The sequence below is a fragment of the Glandiceps talaboti genome, chromosome 21 (assembly GCF_964340395.1).
Source record: "Glandiceps talaboti chromosome 21, keGlaTala1.1, whole genome shotgun sequence".
Classification (NCBI taxonomy): Eukaryota; Metazoa; Hemichordata; class Enteropneusta; family Spengelidae; genus Glandiceps; species Glandiceps talaboti.
The window spans coordinates 5,783,654-5,802,735 of NC_135569.1; the positions used below are offsets into that span (position 1 = coordinate 5,783,654).

The following is a 19,082-nucleotide window of genomic DNA, read 5'->3' on the forward strand; positions in this document are numbered from 1 at the left end:
ATTACACATGGTGATGTATTGTATTTCTCATAATTACTCTGTCGTACATGTCTGTCATGTTAGTTAGTGTTGATGTTTTGTTGTTATTGGTTGTTTGTATGTATGTATGTATGTATGTATGTATGTATGTATGTATGTCTGTCTGTCTGTCTGTCTGTCTGTATGTATGTAGGTAGGTACATGTAGGTAGGTAGGTATGTATGTCTGTCTGTCTGTCTGTCTGTCTGACTGTCTGTCTGTCTGTATGTATGTATGTGTGTGTGTATGTATGTATGTATGTATGTATATACTAGTATGTAGGTATGTACATGTATGTTTGTTTGTTTTTTGTTGAGGTAAACATAACTAGATAAGCCTGGGCTCCCTGTGATCCCCCCAAAGGGTTAATAGGAGATATAGAATTTGGCTTACCTATCATATCCTCTTCTACATTTGAAGGCCCGAGTCGACACATCGTCGGTACCTTCATATCAGGTGGAATTTCATCCATTGTGTCACTAATATAGAAAACAAAACTACAAAAGAAATGAACAAAATTATGTAAAATAGATGAATAATTAACATGTTATTAAAGGCGCACAAGCTGAGTGTATATGTTTTTGGGGATGTAATGTTTTATCTGCATATTAACAGGTACTCCCAGTATTGTACTTACTGATGTATACTTAATCATTACTTGCAATTGTCTGAACTCAAACCAGGGTATTAGGATAAAACTTACAAAATGATGTAATTTATCAAAATTGTACAGGAACTCTCTACTGCTATGCAATCAACAGTTCTAACAACATTGACATTAAAATTATACTAGAATAGTTTAGTTGAAGTTTTATGCAAGTATTTTCACTTGTACAGCACTTTTAAACTCTAAGCCGTTTCCAGACAGAGCCCTTGACTTAAGTACTAATACTGAGCTCTATATATGTAGGTATGTTGATGCATATACAAATTTTACCAGATTTCCTTCTTCTGTTACCATGGTTTCAAAACTTTAGCATCCAAACAAGTGCAACTTGATGTACACATAGAGGGTACAGAAATACATAATCACTCCCATGACAAATTTCTGCGTTTTTGTAGCCACAAGAAATGCAATTATGGTACGTACTGTACAGTGCACATAGGCGTATCTCTAAGCTTTTAATATGGTGGTATGCATGCACTCTGTGGCAACACTAATGTATTTACGAGAACTTTTGAAATGCATTTTACGGTATGCTATAATCTGTGCTACATAAAATAACAAAGACTTTACACATTTATTAATCTTTTGCAATGCACTGAGTTACAAACAGGGACTTGGCATATGTTATTTCACATTGATTTTTCAAGTTGGAAGCCATGGTAAAATTGTTTTATATGATTTAAAAATCCAAAATGAATACCAAATCTTCATCCATATAGCAAAGCTGGTGTACAACGTATATACACGTGTAACTGATCAACAGCACAAAGGACTTAATTGGGTTAAGAAGTGGGACAGGAAATGTCACCAGTCTAGACTGTTTTAAATGCTGTCTGGAGCATGGATTATTTAGATTATATTTCTCAATTAAAGTATTGGTTACTGGATGAGTTGGGGGTCTAGAATATTGTATTGATATCTTACAAATCTGCCACCACCTGGAAATAATTATCTTCGCAATAGTATTATTATATACTATATTAATTGAGAAAAGTGTAAATCTGAAATAATAACTATTATTAAGTGGCCACATGGACGAGGATTGTGTATTTATTTTCGATTTTCAATTTTATAAAACAATTTTATCATGGCTTTCTACTTGAAAAATCAGTGTTAAACAACATATTCCAAGTCCTTTTTTGTAAGTCAATAGATTGAAAAGTGTAAAATGTTTGTATTACAAACTTTTTACACTATTTGTTAGCTTTTTGCAATGCATTGAGTTACAAACACAGACTTAATCAATATTGTTTCACATTGATTTTTCAAGTAGAAAGCCATGACAAAATTGTTTTATAAATTGAAAATCCAAAAAAAATACCCAATCCTCATCCATATGGTCACTTTAACAGGGTTTTTAAAACTTAAAAGTGTCATTTTCAAACATATGCAAACAGTGAAATGATTTTGCCATAGGTAGATAGTTTTTTGTATGAAATGCTTTTGTTATTACATGCCTGGATATACAAGTGTACACACACAAATGTACACAAGTTACTTTGCCATTGTTTCAGATATCTGCATCTGAGATAATGGCCAAGTGAGTGAAGCTCATACTACCATGAACAAATGAGTGAAATACCAGTGCAGTAGTACTCTAGATCATAGATGCTACATTTGTATCTGTGGCTACAAATCTCAAATCTTTCTTCATCCCATTTAGCTTAATAAGATATCATGAACCAAAAGTCGTTGCATGGGAATGAGTAACCACCCAACTGTTAAGGTGATGTAAACAATGTATAAGTAACATCCTGACCTGGCAAATATACCATATTTGGACATTAATGTAAATGTTCCCAATACACACTACCCTATCATTGGTCAGAATTCTGTGATTGATTAACACAAGCATGATGTTAATTGATCACTGAAGGCTGGCTTTATTTGAATTTAGAACTTCATCTCTTAGTCTTATTAGCATAGATATGAGAAGAGATTTGAAGCCACGGATAGCCTCTAGACTACCGCGGTAGTACAGTAGCACATGGATATTTATCAGAATGCTATCCACCATCTTTAAGTCCCTTGTCATATATTTGGTGATTAAAATCCTGTTCCCCATCATGTACATATAGTTTTGTGTGTGCAAACAATATCCTTCCGTACATAAACCCCATTTTTATCATTTGACCCACAATGAAAATGTTGATTAGCAGGCACACTGGTCTATAGATTCTCTTGAAGAGTACATGAAATATTTTGAAATGACTGTTTATTGTTTCCAGGCTAAGCTCTTTGTTACCAGGGTTACCAGGGTTCTATAGTAGAATTGAACAAAACAAAGGACAGTACCTGTAGAATAGCTCGATCTATACACCAATACATAGAGTTCACACAGCTAAAGAATGACCTCTGAAGAAGTACACGTCCGTCGCTCAAGCTTTCAAACACATCAGTGAACCTGAAAAGACACAATCAATCAATGTATAGGATTAATAGAAGTCATGTGCCGTAGTGTATGAGCAGGGTGTACACAGGATGTCAGTGTTGTCTTTGAACCAGTACAAGTATAGAAAACTATTATTAGATCAAGTTTTGTGGATATCGGAAGTTTGGAGTTTATGTCAGTGATACTGATGGAAGGTGTTGAGGCACTCATACAATAATCCTTTGACTGTTAGGGTTTACAACAACTTTACCCATTATAGACAATCTATTATCCACAGGTTTTCATGTATGGTTTACAGTTTTACACCTAGAGATTGAATTCATAAAAGTGCACTTAGTGGATGTCAAGAAGTTTGCTGGCCATGAAAGCAATCCTACAATAACCACGCATAAAATAATCCGTAACCTCAGAATCAGCATCTCAAAACAACTTCATCTGCAGACAATCCATTCATGATCTTCAGGTTTCATGTATGACTTACACAGATCGAGACTGAATTTATAAACGGGCACATAGTGGATGTCAGAAATTTGGTAGCCAAACTGATGAAAGTAATCCTACAGCCATGTAACATCAGAAGCTTTAAACACAACTTCACCTATGGACAATTTATGGTATTACAAGTTTTAGGTGTGATGTACACAAAGACACTAATGGACAATTCATGGTACACAAGTTTTATGTGTGACATTAACACGTACACACTACTCATAATGAATTCATGAAAGAATTAAAAGACGTCATGCCCTATGGTCAGCCCTGATAGTTTTTTTTTTTTTTTATCTTGGATGGGTTCAAGGACATGACTTTATTCCTTGACCATTCATGCATTCTTTCTTTTTGTGATCTCAGCCACTAGAGAAGAATGCATGCTCAAGTCTTTGGACCTCACTTTATTCATTACTGATACAAACACATACAAAATTTAAAAAGAATTAGGTTTATTTCAAAATGCTTTATTTCGTTAATTGATGTGTTTTATTGTGTCTTTTGCGAAACAGATATACGCTTCTGTACACACATTAGTACACTATATGAACAATGAGTGGAGAGATAACCAATGGCAGTGCAGATAATAATTACCCGATCACTTGACCTACATACATACATACATACATACATACGTACGTACGTACGTACATACATAATACATACATACATACATACATACATACATACATACATACATACATACATATATACATGTACAAATGTAGGTAATATGTAGTATCCACAAGGCACATCACATTGACCAGTCAAATTCAAAATGTGTCAAATTTCTTTGAATCCAATTTTTCCAGCACTTCACCATTTTATAATTTATAACTCTAGTATAATAAAAGCACTTATGGTAGAGATATTTAGTACTGGTCTGATTGCAAAATTAGAAACTTGAGGCTCATAAAAGTGTCAAAGAATCAAATGACATTTTATTGGTGACATAAAACAGGTATATATAACAACACTGTACATGCTAGACTAGTTCTTCAGTGCTCACCTGTTTTTACTTACAATGTATTAGCTGCTGTAACAGAAGGGGAAACTATTGAAGTGGGAACATTTCTCGCCAAGTTCTCATTTTAAAGGGCTGAGTTAAAGTAGGTAAAATGTACTTGAATGGCCCTATCATTTTATCGGGGGTTGCCTACCAGTGTTTTTGTTAGGATAGTATTGAAGTAGGTAAACATTACCCAAGTTCCCAAGTCAATACAGTGGTTGGTAGTCTGTGTCACGCTACCAGCCAGCACTCACCATCGGTACTATTCGATGGGACTGTGCTACATTTTAAGATACAGATATTTGTGCCACTTTATCAGTCTGCACTCATCTAGAAGCCTGATAGGGCTGAACAACATGACGTACATGTATCTTACAGTCTATACAAGGGTTCTCTTCAATTATATTTTGTTATGTGTAGTACATGTAAAAAAGGCAAAATCTACCTGAGAATCCCTCTTGGCTATCATTGCTGTTATGAGTACTAGTAAGTACCTGTATGTAAACTCTATCCTCGTTCCCAAATCATTTTACCAGGGTCCCCTGCCAGTGTTTTTTAACAGATGATAATTATCCAAGTAAGTAAAATTTACCTGAGTTTCTCAGTCATTTTACCATGGTCCCCCCTTCCATTGTACTATGCTGTGGATAGTACATGTAAGTAGGTAAAAATCTACCTAGAACACTTATAATAGAGATAAATAAAATAAATTTCATTCATTCATACCTGAATACCCCTATCATGTGTGGTGGATGTCAAACAGGTACAATCTGCCTTTGTTCACTTTTGTAAGTTTTATGTATAGGTTCGCATCTATTCATTGCGGAGTCATGATGGTTGATCGATTAGAGTGGCCAGCTTGAAATCTGCAGGTTGTGGGTTCAAGGCTTTGCTTCTACTCTTTGTCAATGGCTCGGGTAAGATTTGAACCACAATTGTGCCCTACTCAACCCAGCTCTATAATTGGGGCCCTGGTAAGACAGAGGTTGTAATGTGAATGCTTTTAATCATATGCACTCACAGAAGCTACAATGGATTGTATGCTCCCCAGGGATTTGAGAAAGTGTAAGGGACCATTGTACCATTATAGGCCAATGCCAGGGGTTATAAATTAAAATCGCTTTGAGCATAGTGTTCATATATATTTTTAATATCATTGCCATTATAGTATAAATAAATCCACCTTCATTTTCTGTATTATGTAGAATTTACCAGTAAAAGTGATTCGAATTCCATGCGGAATTATTCCTTTTCAAGCAGCATTTCAGCGGGGGACAAAATACACAAAATTACATGTACATTCATAGCATTGAATGTTTTAACTTCTGTCACGTTTTCGGAGTGTTAACTGTTTCTTTTGTACAATATTATACATATATTTGGCCATATGGGTAAAGTTACCTTCCAAACTGATTCACTACACTTAACATATGGATATCAACTCTTGAATTCTTTACTGTATTGTCTGGCTTTTGGCAACATTGTTGATGTGAAAAAGGTTTTGCTTATGTGTATGCGAACAAAAAAATATAATATGGGAGCTGTCACCATTGCTTTCAAGTCACAATACATTATCCATATCTGACAGCTAATACCATGTGGTTTTCATTTCAATTTTAATACTTCGAAATCAATACTTTTATTGTATACAAGCAATAAAAAATCTACATGAATTCCCAAAGCGATGTTTCCAAAGGACCCATATTAAATATCAATGCTTATATATAAATCTTTCCATATGTCCCACCTTTTGTTATTTGAGTTTGATAATCTTGCATAAATTCTAAATCAGAATCCGTTAGAAATATTACTACAGCATCAAAGTGTGATGTTTACTAATTCATGTAATACATGTACAGTGTACATTTTGTACTAATACAAGTTTTATGTTGAAATCTTTTTTTTTACCAGAGTACATAAAGAAATACCATTAAGTATAATGAACCTACAAATGTGCATGTCCTGCAGGACAGGTGGCGTGAGGGGGGGGGGGGGGGGTGAGGGGGGGGGTGAGGTGGGGGCAGTGTACTACCACATAGAAAGTACATGTATACAGGTATTTGCCACCAAAATGGATACCTTTTTTCATGAAAAAATCCCTACACATGGGTCGACTTTTCAACTGAAAATTCTCTAATCATTAGAGTTGATAACATGTGAAACAGCCACCTTCATAATAATATCATAATGTAAGATAGTTACTATAAACGTCTTCATGCTTTAGAAATATTCTCATAGACAGCATCAGAATAAAGGTAATTGACTGGATGAAATCTGTTCATATGTATATACAGCCAATTGCTGAAGTCTTTTTTATCAACAGGTCTTTTGAATTTGTGAATCATTATCCTATCGCTTTCCGGTTGTACTCAACAAAACAATGATACAATCCAGACTAGCCAATATAAATCAAAGCCCACTGCATTCATCATCAGTGTTTACATGTACATGTACACATGACACGTCTCCTTTGGCATGTTAGGGGGTCATGGTATTCACCTCTTCATCAAGAATTCCCAAGCATTTACCAGCCCCCTCACCTCATTTGTTATTCAAAAAGCTGAGCCCAAATTTGTTTACTTAACATAAAGAAGACTATCATAGGCCAAGATCTTAAAAGAAAGCTCATTGATGATAATATGGGTGTAGGAACTAATGCATGGAGTCTCCCTCTACAATGTATTTGTATATTACACCTCCAAAGTTATGATGCATATCATGAAAGTTATAAACAAATATGGCCACCATTCGGACATATTTGATTCAGTCACAAGACAAAGTGACATGCATATGTCTCAGATAGCATGTGACATTTGTACTAGGTTTGGTTGAAACCACTTCGTGCATGTCAGAGATATGAGGGTGAATGCACGCATGTATATACGTATGCAGACGGACACACACTAATGGATGGAACCCTTTGTAATAGCCCCCTCCAGGTGGTGCCTGTTGGGAGCATTTCCCTAAAATTTGTTTTAAAACCTAAAATTATTTGTGATATGATTGTCATCTTTACAATGTACTGCTCCAATCTCCTTATTGATTCTAATCACATAGTGACCATTAATGTCATCTCACAGCATGGTAATTTAAAAGCAGGAAAATTTTGTGCCAACTTTCTGGCTGAAGCTTCATTAAAGTAAAAAAACATTATGGAAATGCTAGGTGAGCGGTAAGAAAGTAGTCTAAATCCCCACATGACGTGACTCTAGGCTAACAGTTTAAGTACATGTCTATAAATGTTTGACCTGAATGCCATCAAATTCTACTGAATGATCAAAACAAAGATATACAAGTATTGAATATTAACAAGAACAAACACTTGAGTAGCCTGTTTGAAGTCAAGAACCTCACTACATATCAAATGAAAAATGGTGAAAGTACCATCACACACTTTCAAAATAGTTTAAGCGAATAATTTCATTGAAATCTCGGCATACTATCATAGAATACATCAAATATAGAATAATCAAGTCAGTTCTTTTATATTTATAAATATGGAAATGCAGGAATATACAATTTAGTTCAAGTCTGTAACAAACGTAAATCTCTCACATTCTTGGAATATTTTCAAATTTAAAAGACTTCTTACAATTCGTCTTATGAGGGCGCCCTACATCAATAAAAGATGTCACTATAAACTATCATTAGAATTTTTAATATACCTACATGTAGCTATATTTAGTGTTTAAATTATGAACTTCATATATCAGTCCCTCAGGAAGTATATCATGAGGGAATAACATATGAAGTTCATATTTGTGCCATATTTCCAACACTAGCGCACTAGGCACTGCTCTCACGGCAACCATTCAACAAATTGATGAATTTATTTGGACAAATAACGATTATTATTAAATATTTACTCTGGTGCGAAATAACACACAAAGAACATAATGCCCATTTCATGGTAGCGTTCATAGGCTTTGTTTGATACAATCATGTAGTCTCGGTTACCCAGACTCCCACTGCTGGGGGCTCTTCTACGCGACCACAACTACCTCGCGGCAGAAGTCACACAGTATGTATCTTCCAAATCATAAAAAATGGGCTTACGAGGCCTGTTTGTCATTATTTAGATGTATCACTCGTTTGAGAAGTGATAACTTGTCGCGAAAGTACCTACTATTGTTTAGCCTACAATGTTGGCTGTGAAGTATTCCCCAGCATGCACTGCTCTAGAAGCTACTTCCTGCACGAGCGAGTTACCTCATTGCCCCAGACTCTCATTTGGGGAGGTCTCTTAGGTAGAACCCCAGCAGCGGGAGTCTGGGTAACCGAGACTAACATCCATGCAGTAACAAATAAGAAACTGGACATGCTACACTATAAGATAGCAAGATTGAATGAATACAGTTTCTTGCAACATTTTAAAGGAACTACATGTACAATATAAAATATTGCCATCACGCAGACATCTAAACAGTGGTACCTGCATGTTTGCAACTAGTTGCAGTACATTAAATTGGTTTACTTCATTTCGATAGAATGCAAATCGTGATCTTGCTATCTTCAAGTGTAAAATGTGCAGTTTCTTATTGGTTTCTGCAATGTATCAAACAAAACCAGTAACCACTAACATGAAACTGGAGGTACATCTATAATACACAAATTTATTTTATGCCTCACATATTCGAACACTGCATAATTAATACATTGTTTTCTATAGAGAAAGTGATGATGACGTAGCAGTTTGTACATGTATATTACTGATTGCTGACCAAAATCAACCCAGAACTGGTTTCTGCATTGATCAAAATCAACCTGGAACTATTTTGATAGATTTAAAGAGAGACTGTTTGGCAATAAAATGTGTATGTAAATACAGTAAAAATATAATATCCTTGATATTGGGTTATATGCCTTCAGTGCATTGGGCATATAACATGCCATCTCACCCAATATCAAGGCAATAACATACAATACAACATAATTATTATAACAGCATATGATTTTTCTATAACCATGCATGTGCCATACATGATTAGTATGCATATGAAACCTTGTTATGTATGCCCATCTGGTAAGGCATCATTTTAAATAAAAAGGTTTATAATATTCTATGTAGATAAAATACGTATACAGCTGCCCCTTTTCGAATGTGGCCAGACTATTGTATTAAAGTGTATGGTTTCGTTCGTTCCTTTTTCAATATATCACAATGTTTCAATAAAAGAATGGGAGAATGCCATATTTATACCAGGAACCACAAATAAAAACACCATAAGTCTAACTTATGTTACAAGTATATGGAATTAGGTATACAACTGCACCATATATAAATAGAAGATGTTTTTAGTAAAATTTATCACATTTTAAAATAAGATGTGAAATCAACAACAAATGGAGGCTACCTATGGGACACATTCATGGAATAGGCCATTGCAGACTGGAAACAGGAAATTGAGAATACAGCGCCCTCACTCAAATTGGGGGTATCATCACAGCTTTGTTCCTTGTATTCTGTAGAAGCGTAAATCAAGGCAGCAGCGCTCTATAATTAACCAATGTACATCCTGTATACCCTCAAGGTACACACAGACAGGAAGTAGAGCACCACCATGGCAAATTATGGAAAGGCCTATTCTAAAACCCAGTTTCATAATCATACATAACTTTTAAATTCTACAGAAAGTGCTCTTGCATCATTATGGTAGAACAAAGGAAAGCTTGTCATTCAAACTTTCAAACAGATTACCTTATTTAACAATTATTTTGAAAAAAAAAGACAGTTCCTTTAGGCCAAAAAAAATATTGGTTCGGTTACCCGAGCCCCACCTAGTTTTTCACTGCTGACCCTAAACTTTTTTTACGTATTCAAGAAAAAGATAATAAAATTGTGAAGTCTCGCAAGAAATAGTGGATGCAGAAACTGACATCAACTTAAAAAGACAATATAAAACTGTTCTTCCAATCTGTAATGGCTGTACATCTGATGGGAAGAAACCAATAACACAGAGACCATATCAGAAAACAACAGAAAACATAACTTCCTGAACAGAACTAGACACTTGAATATGAAAATATATATATATATAAAAAAATAAAATATAAATCTATCTACCCCAACTATTCTAAAATTGAGCGTAATCAGCAGCACACATTTTTTTATGCGTTATCAAGTTAAACATGTTAAGATAAATAAGTATTATGTTATATAACTTAAGACATTTCTGCCATGCAAGAAATGTCATTTGCATGATGGAGGTATACTGCCATGGCCAATGCATTTTAACTTAAGTGGGGGTAAAAATGATAGCTTCTGGGAGAGTCCATTTGTGTGCATGCCCATATCAAGAAGCCTGGTATGTGATGTGATACTGTTATAAGGATGCACAGACATCTATGAGAACAAAGCATAGCATTTCTTTGCTACTGACAGGATAGTTCTCACGATTTTGACATAACTCTGAGCCTATGATCCTAGTAACCTCTGACCATAGGGTGATATTTCAACCAGCTTAATTTGCATTTCAAAGTTGTAAGGAACAATGCCGACTACTAGACAGCAGATGGTTAATCAAACTGTTTAGATTTGCAATAAAAGGCAGCTTTTCAAAATTGCAACAAAATCGCTAAAAAATGTTTCATTCACAAAGGCAATGTTTATGGCTATATTTGGTAAAGAGGTGCCTTTCTGTGGCTTCAGGGGCAACATTTTCTAAATTCAGTTAAAAAAGTAAACAAAACTAAGCATGCACATCAAATGCAATCTTCAAGCAAAGAGTAATCATGAGCAATAAACAAAACGCGTATATAATATAATTAAACTACGCCTTAAAAAACACCTTCAAATCTAACAAAGGCTTTCATAAAATGAATCTATACACGCCTACCTCATTCATAAAACGATTGTTCCGGACAGCTGTCCAAGGCGACGTTTGACCTGAGTGAGTTATTGTATATATACAATGTAATATGCCTTACCCCTCAAGGTCACAGAACCACGCTGTTTTCTTGCGTTCTCACGTGTGTATTACACCGAACTTGGCCAACAACAATGCATCTGAACAATGCGCTCTTAGTTCTAACACAGTCCACGAAATGTCCTCTCTGTTTCAACATAAAACGATCTCTAGATATCCACGGATTCAGCAACCGAAAGCCTGTCTGATGATGTTCTCTTTGTCGGAACTACCATGTGTGTGCGTACTCTGTCTCCGTGCATTGTTGTCACCGCATGGTATAGATTGTTCTTTGCCCCGGTCGATGGGTGTACCCGCCCCACTTCATCTGTCATCGGCACATATATTTAATCTTGTCAGCAGCCTATCGCTACTCTCTACGCCTTCGGCACTCAACGCAGTCCTTTCAAAAAGATGTATATATTAAAGTTCCATGTCTCCGTCGCTGTTATGACATGCAAGTTCCATTGTCAGTGGAAATTGTGTGCGTCGCTGCATAAACACGATAACAGAGTACACTATTCATATGCAAATCACTGAGCGAGTTCCCTGCTTTATTTACAATGCGATATCAAAAAGAGTCTTACGGTTTGCCATATCTCCCCACTTTCACAAGTGCAAAACAGGTTTAAACCACAAACTTTTATTTTGGCAGTAAAGTACATTTATTAAACAAATTGTGAGGAAAAATAAAATGCGTTAAACCCAAGGTTTTAAAAGATATAATACACGCCGATGACTGATTTATCTTCTAGAAATTTAACTGTAGCTGTCAGTGCCACTTAACATTTTGCGATTGCTCAGTTCTTTTTTTAAAAAAACTATCCTATCTCGAGCTAAGCCGATTGCAGGTAAACAATTTTTATAAGGAATGCAGGCTTACATAATCTCCAAGATAACCTTGCGAAATATGTTTGGCAATGCAAATTTTCGGTGAAACTTAGCAACGGAAAGTTTGGCCTCACTTAGTATTGTTTAGCATGCGGGCTGCATTTTTGAACACCGCGAGGTGGCATTGAAAGGCCAACCGCGTACAAACGTTTCTCGTGGAATATATTTTGAAAAGTCTGACGTTCGCGGTAGCGATACATAAAATTGTATAAGATCAATAATTATGCAACATTCCAGGTAAAAGTAAAAGAGTCATAATCACCTCTGACGTGCGAAATTGGGGGAAATCTAGCTCCGAATAAGTGTTCTTCAGGCACCAATGGATCCAAGATGGCGTCAATAAAGGGGGCTATAGGGCGAGATGCATGCTGGGCAATCAAAAGGAAAAAAGAATCACTAACTTTTTTTGCAAAGAATCTAAATAAATAGATTACAAATTCATAAGTCTTCTTATAGAAGGTTATCATACTATTATATGAAAGCAAACGTACCTGCAAATTTAAACAGAAATATAAAGAAAATTAAAAACATCATTTTGAAGTACGGAGATTGAACTCTTGACACCTTTACCGATGAATACAATTTTGAGAATTAACTATTCATGTGCTTATCATAAAAAATAAATGTTATCAAACCAGATAACAAATAATCTACAATGTGATAGGTTCGTGTAATTTAATTTAAGCACAACGTTATGACTGACAAACAATGGAATGATACTTAGTACCAGCCTGTCACTCTGCAACCATTAATTACCGTGATATTTATTAGGTGATGTGTCTTTCCAAATATGGGCAACATCCTACAATATAGGCATCGTCACGAACGTAAACAGAAGGCGGGTTCCAGCCCATAATAGTTCTAATGATGACGTGGTCAGGAACAGGATTGTTGTTTAACAGCTAAGTGTATTCCGCTCAATAGTGATATATGATATCCACGTCGGCAACAGTATAATGGTAGAGCATGAAAAAGAATCTCGCCGTTCCAAAGTGGACCTTGCGTGTTAGCTTGTATAGCGGGCAGACCACGGGGTCACGATATAAGGACGTAGACCTATCACGTATCACGACCAATATGACACAGGATGTTCCATATTTCCCAAAGCCGAGAACGCAAATTATCATTATTATCTTTAATACATATATGACAAAACTGATATTAATATTAGAAAGTTGGTTTGTGTCCTAATCGGCTAGTGTTTGTATGAAATCATATGGGGTGAAAATTTCCAATTCAGACAGACTGCTTAAATATATGTTTGTAAGCATTCCTAGTCTGATTTGAGATTTTTCTAATTCCATACAAGATATAGTTAACAGCTGAAAATGCAGTTTGTAATATTAAAAGTATTCTATCTACTTCAAGTGAGAATTTAATAGATGTCACATTCCAGGGAGCTTATATGCCTGCGGGGACATTAATGTACGTTCTTAACTATATTTACCCGATACTTAAGAAGGAAACGTAATCAAAAGTAAAATTTATAACAGCAATAAACTTCTAAAAGCAACATCCTTCAAGGGTGTACTTTTTTAATTCTGAAGTACTACATCTATGATTTATTGTTGAGGTATGATAAAGCGCATCGTTAACTTGATATCACATTTGACATGGAGATAATGAAACGGTTGTATATGTATATGTTTCATTTTATTTGTATTCCCATTATGTTTACCGAGAGGCCATTTTTCGTCAGATACGTTCTGTAGTGGTAGTAGCACCAACCGATCGTTATTGTACATACATATAATGTTTGCATGGATAAAAGACTCAGCTTATTAAGACTGTCGATAAAAAGATTCGAGACTCGGGGCTTTTATTGAACACCACCTGCTCGTCTCTGAATGGTGTATTTGTGCACCCTTTGTGAATGTCCGCCTTTGCGTAGAGCGAGGTCATACGATATGCAAAACTGCCTTGTAGGATATTACTCGGTAAACATTATTTGTGAGGAAGAAAAGAATTGGTGTCGTCGAGCATGACAGCCTGTATGCTTTTGTTACAAGATAAATCGTCCTGTTCACGACATCATAACGAGCCGATAACTCTCAACTCACTTTGAAATGTGTGGATTGTGGAAACGGAATTTCTTAACATTACAAAATCACCCGGACAAATCAAATCTAATGTCTGACACAGACAACATAAATCTTTTAGTAAAATCAATATAAGGGAATATATTTACCGACCATGCGGTTTATTCACCAGTGTAACAGGCCCATAGTTGAGCTTGAGTAATAGTTCACGCTCCGCCCTAGGCCATTCCCGCATCTAATTTAGAAAGATACCACCAGACACGTACACAGTTTACTTATTAACAAATCGTTGCGTTGTTATGTAAGTTTTCACTTGACGTAAAAGGATCTTTCTTAATGTTTTCCATTTGGAAATATCCGACCGTGACTATAACATCAGAATGTGATTAGACATAAATCTACCATTGCCACTGTAAATTACACAATGAGTGCCCAGTTTAATAGTCCAATGAATGGTGTATATCTTTATATTGAATAGAAGAACTTTGACAATATCCCCGACAACGTGTAGTTCTTCCGGTTCAAATACCTTGTAGGGTTATTTTCTGGAATGTTTTCACATCGTCGAACATAACACTTGTGTTTGTCAGATTTTTTTAGTTGTGGTCTACAACTTCTTATAACAATTGTTTCTGCGTATTGTATTTATGTTTTCTTTCAATTTTTTTCAAGTTATTATTATTATTACTTTTTGTTAAAAACACAATAGATCATGGTGGTTCTTATCAAAAGATTTATAAGAGTTCTAGAGCTTTGAACAAAACACAACGTTTCATTCATTTATATACATTTAATATATTATGATATGATATGACATGATATGATATGATATGATATGATATGGTATGGTATGATATGATATGATATGATATGATATGATATGATATGATATGATATGATATGATATGATATGATATGATATGATATGATATGATATGATATGATATGATATGATATGATATGATATGACATACTTGGGCTACCATTAGGTTAATAAAATTGAGGAAATGTATATTAATTAAGACATGTAGTTTGCTTCCTTTTTAAAATTAGATTTACAAAAAACGCAAATTACTGTATATTCTGACAATTCCGACAATTCAAGTGAATGGTACTGACAATGCAAGATAACCGTTTACAATATACAGTGTCTTTTAGTATTGAAATGACCATTGGTCAGGAGAAAAACAGCGTCCTCCGATTTCTGATCGAGGTATTTGGCATGTTATCGTATTATGTTTCTGATATTGTGCAATGTATATTACCGGCAAGCTTGATTAAAAACCGTACTTATGTCTCATTGTTCTAACCATTTCTTTAAGAACATTGTGAATGAATCATATATTAAAGACACTGAGTTACTGAAATCGTGTTCGTCAATCTCATTTATTTTTTTATGATGTCTACTCATTTGCGACTTTCTATGTCAAAACATAACTAATTGCAATTGATATTTTTGATATCCGTTTGAGAAAATTGCCTGGCACATAAGTATTCCCTTTCAGATGTATTCACTGACTTTACATTGCATCGCTTGCTCAATGAAACAATGCAACATTTTAAGTGTTACCTCGCTGATGTATTCACTAAGTTTACATTGCATCGGTGGCTCAATGAAACAATGCAACATTTTAAGTGTTACCTCGCTGATGTATTAACTATGTTTACATTTCATAGGTTGATCAATGAAGTAATGGAACGTTGTTAAGTCTTGCCTTTCTGATGTATTTTCTCTGTTTCATAGATTAAAACAATGCAATTACTGTTATATCCTTATAAATTTACATGTGAACCTATACAAAATATGTTGATACGTGTCGATTATATTTCGTTTCAATTTAATAGATCTCACAATATTAGCGAATAAAGGGAAGATATATCCAAGTCAAGTTAATAATTTATCCTCGTATATCAAATTTCGCCTCGTTTATTTTTAATCTCTCGGTTGTTTCTGCAGACGTCAGTCAAATTGAGATAGACAGCTAGTTTTGGTTTTACCCCTGGTTAATTATTGCCAGTTGACCCCGATAGCCATACACGATTTGGGTGCATCTTAAAGCTATCTGTTACTGTGAAGAAGAAACAAGTTACAAGAAAAGTCAAACCCACTCTCATTTAAGGCCACCCACCTCATCCTCCCCACCCAGAAGAAATTGGAGTCGCCATGCAAAATAGAAGTAAAGGTCAGAATTATCTTTAATTAACCCTATCCAAAATGGCCGACGAATCCAAAATGGCCGCCGAATGGTACATGAAATAATTGTTGAAACATTTTGGAATATTTTTGCTTATGCAATATGAAATAATTTTTGAAAGCAAAATGTAATTCAACTTTTGTGTGATATTATGACATATGCGTCTGAAAAGTGTTTTAAACAGTAACAATAATCATTAGTATCCTTCGTACGAGAAGATCAGTTGTGAAAGTTGTATTTCACTTATTTATTTATTTTTGGTTGTGTACTAAAGATTACCACATAGGAATTTGACATAAGAGATTTATATACGTAATTAGAGTTATGGTATCGATGCATAGTTATATAACTACTCAACGCAATATATGTCAACGGCGATTTACTGGAAAAAATATCGGTCTGATGATATAATAATATGTCTAGAAGGAGTATGAATTCTATCAAATCAACAGCAAGATATCTCCGAGTATCCACCTTATAACAATTTCAATATCCTACGCCTAAAATAAAATCCACTGTGACTTTATGAACTTCGAGCAATATATGAGTTTTGTATCATGATATATCTTCTGGCAAATGATTGGTTTTATGTTCATCAAATATTTATTAACTATATTCATTGAAAGGGATTGGGGGCACATATGGAAAATATGGCCGCATGGTCTGTAGACAAATTTTCAGTATTCATACAAATTCTTTTTGTGAATTCAGTTATTAATATAACAACAATGGTACGTTCATAAAATGTTCCAATTATTTTATTGTAAATAAACGAATACCCGCTTTTACTAGCATTTTTTGCATTTGACAAGAAATCAGGATTATTTCTACAGCTACAAGAATTGCCTATAATGAATGTATATTTTTAGAAGGATGTTAAGGCCATTAATTCATTCAATAATAACACGTCTCCGATGAATACACCTACATACAGTATAGTTAGAGGTAAAGTCATTTCTGCTCTTATCAGTTTAATTTACCAGGACAAGGATGTGTGGCAGGAAAAGAAAAAAAACTGATTGTTAAAATTTATACATTCTCTTTCATATATATATATATATATATATATATATATATATATATATATATATATATATATATATATATATATATATATATATATATATATATATATATGCTCTCCAAGGTGATTTAGCACTCTACTTGGCGAAAGAAGAATAAAACTCTATGTATGTATGTATGTGTATATATATATATATATATATATACATATATATATATATATATATATATATATATAAATATATATATATATAAATCACTACTTTAAATATTCGAAATGTTATATATATATATATATATATATATATATATATATATATATATATATATATATATATATATATATATATATATATAAACATTTCGAATATTTAAAGTAGTGATTTTTAATATTAATTCCCAAAGGATTTTTCTATGATCATTTATATAAAATATTTTGCCATGATCTAAAATAATAACGTTATTTCAGTAAGTACATTTATACATTTGTGCTGAAGTAAATTTACAGGACTTTTTTTTTTATTTCATTGTATATATGTTCTTCGTCTGATTGCTTTGTGTTACTAAAGACATCGATACATTGGCGATGACATCGCTATTATATTAATATATATTGACATGAAATATTATATTGCCATTTCATCGGAAAGGGCGTGATGAATAACACAATTGCAGCTCTATCATTTCACGATCAGTACCCGCAAAATATATATATTACAATTTAGCAATGTCCTCCAAATAGAAGAACGAACCACATGTGTCCGATACAATAGGTCAGAACTTAACGACTTCCAGTAAACAGATAACAAACCATTTAAATCGAATTCAATAGGTAAATCTATTTTTAAGTATTCGTACACTCAAAGGATCTTAACTCATAAAATCTTACTACAATGCTAACCTTACTTAATAATGTACGTTTTGTATAAACATGTTAGAACATCTCACTAATCTGAGCCTAAATCTGTTTCGCTTTCCGTCAATCTCAAGAGAAATAACAATAGCATTACAACATGTTCTTGTTCAGTGTGAATTTTATTCATTATTCAATGTTCTCTTTTAACACACGTTTTAAAAGAAATACCCATGGTTGCCCCAGAAAATTACAATGATGTATTCACGTCGATTCAATCTTATCAAATATTTACCAACGTGCATTTTATATCATTAAAATATAGCTAGGAGTTGCCTTAATATGCAAATGTAGAAACAGCGTCGATATATTTGAGTACCATGCCAGCCTGTACAATGATAATATTAACACTGGAATTTACATAGTTTAACATATGTACACGTGGCAATCTATTAATTCAACAATTTGAACTGAAGACTCGTTTTATGAGTTTTGCTGGTTCCCAGAAATACATTCGGTCAATGCTCTAATGGTCATGATTAAAATGTCACAAATACTGAGTGTAATTTCTCATCATAATGTATGTTTCGATGGTAACGAC

The 19,082-nt window shown here is 34.2% G+C and overlaps 1 long non-coding RNA gene across 1 annotated transcript; it reads right to left on the reverse strand.

The window, feature by feature from the left end:
• Window positions 1-409: 409 nt before the first annotated feature.
• LOC144451162 (uncharacterized) lies at window positions 410-12,684 on the reverse strand. Its single transcript, XR_013482287.1, has 3 exons — window positions 12,634-12,684; window positions 2,981-3,089; window positions 410-515 (listed from the first exon to the last, which is right to left on the reverse strand). It is a non-coding gene; the product is annotated as an uncharacterized LOC144451162 (long non-coding RNA).
• Window positions 12,685-19,082: the final 6,398 nt, after the last annotated feature.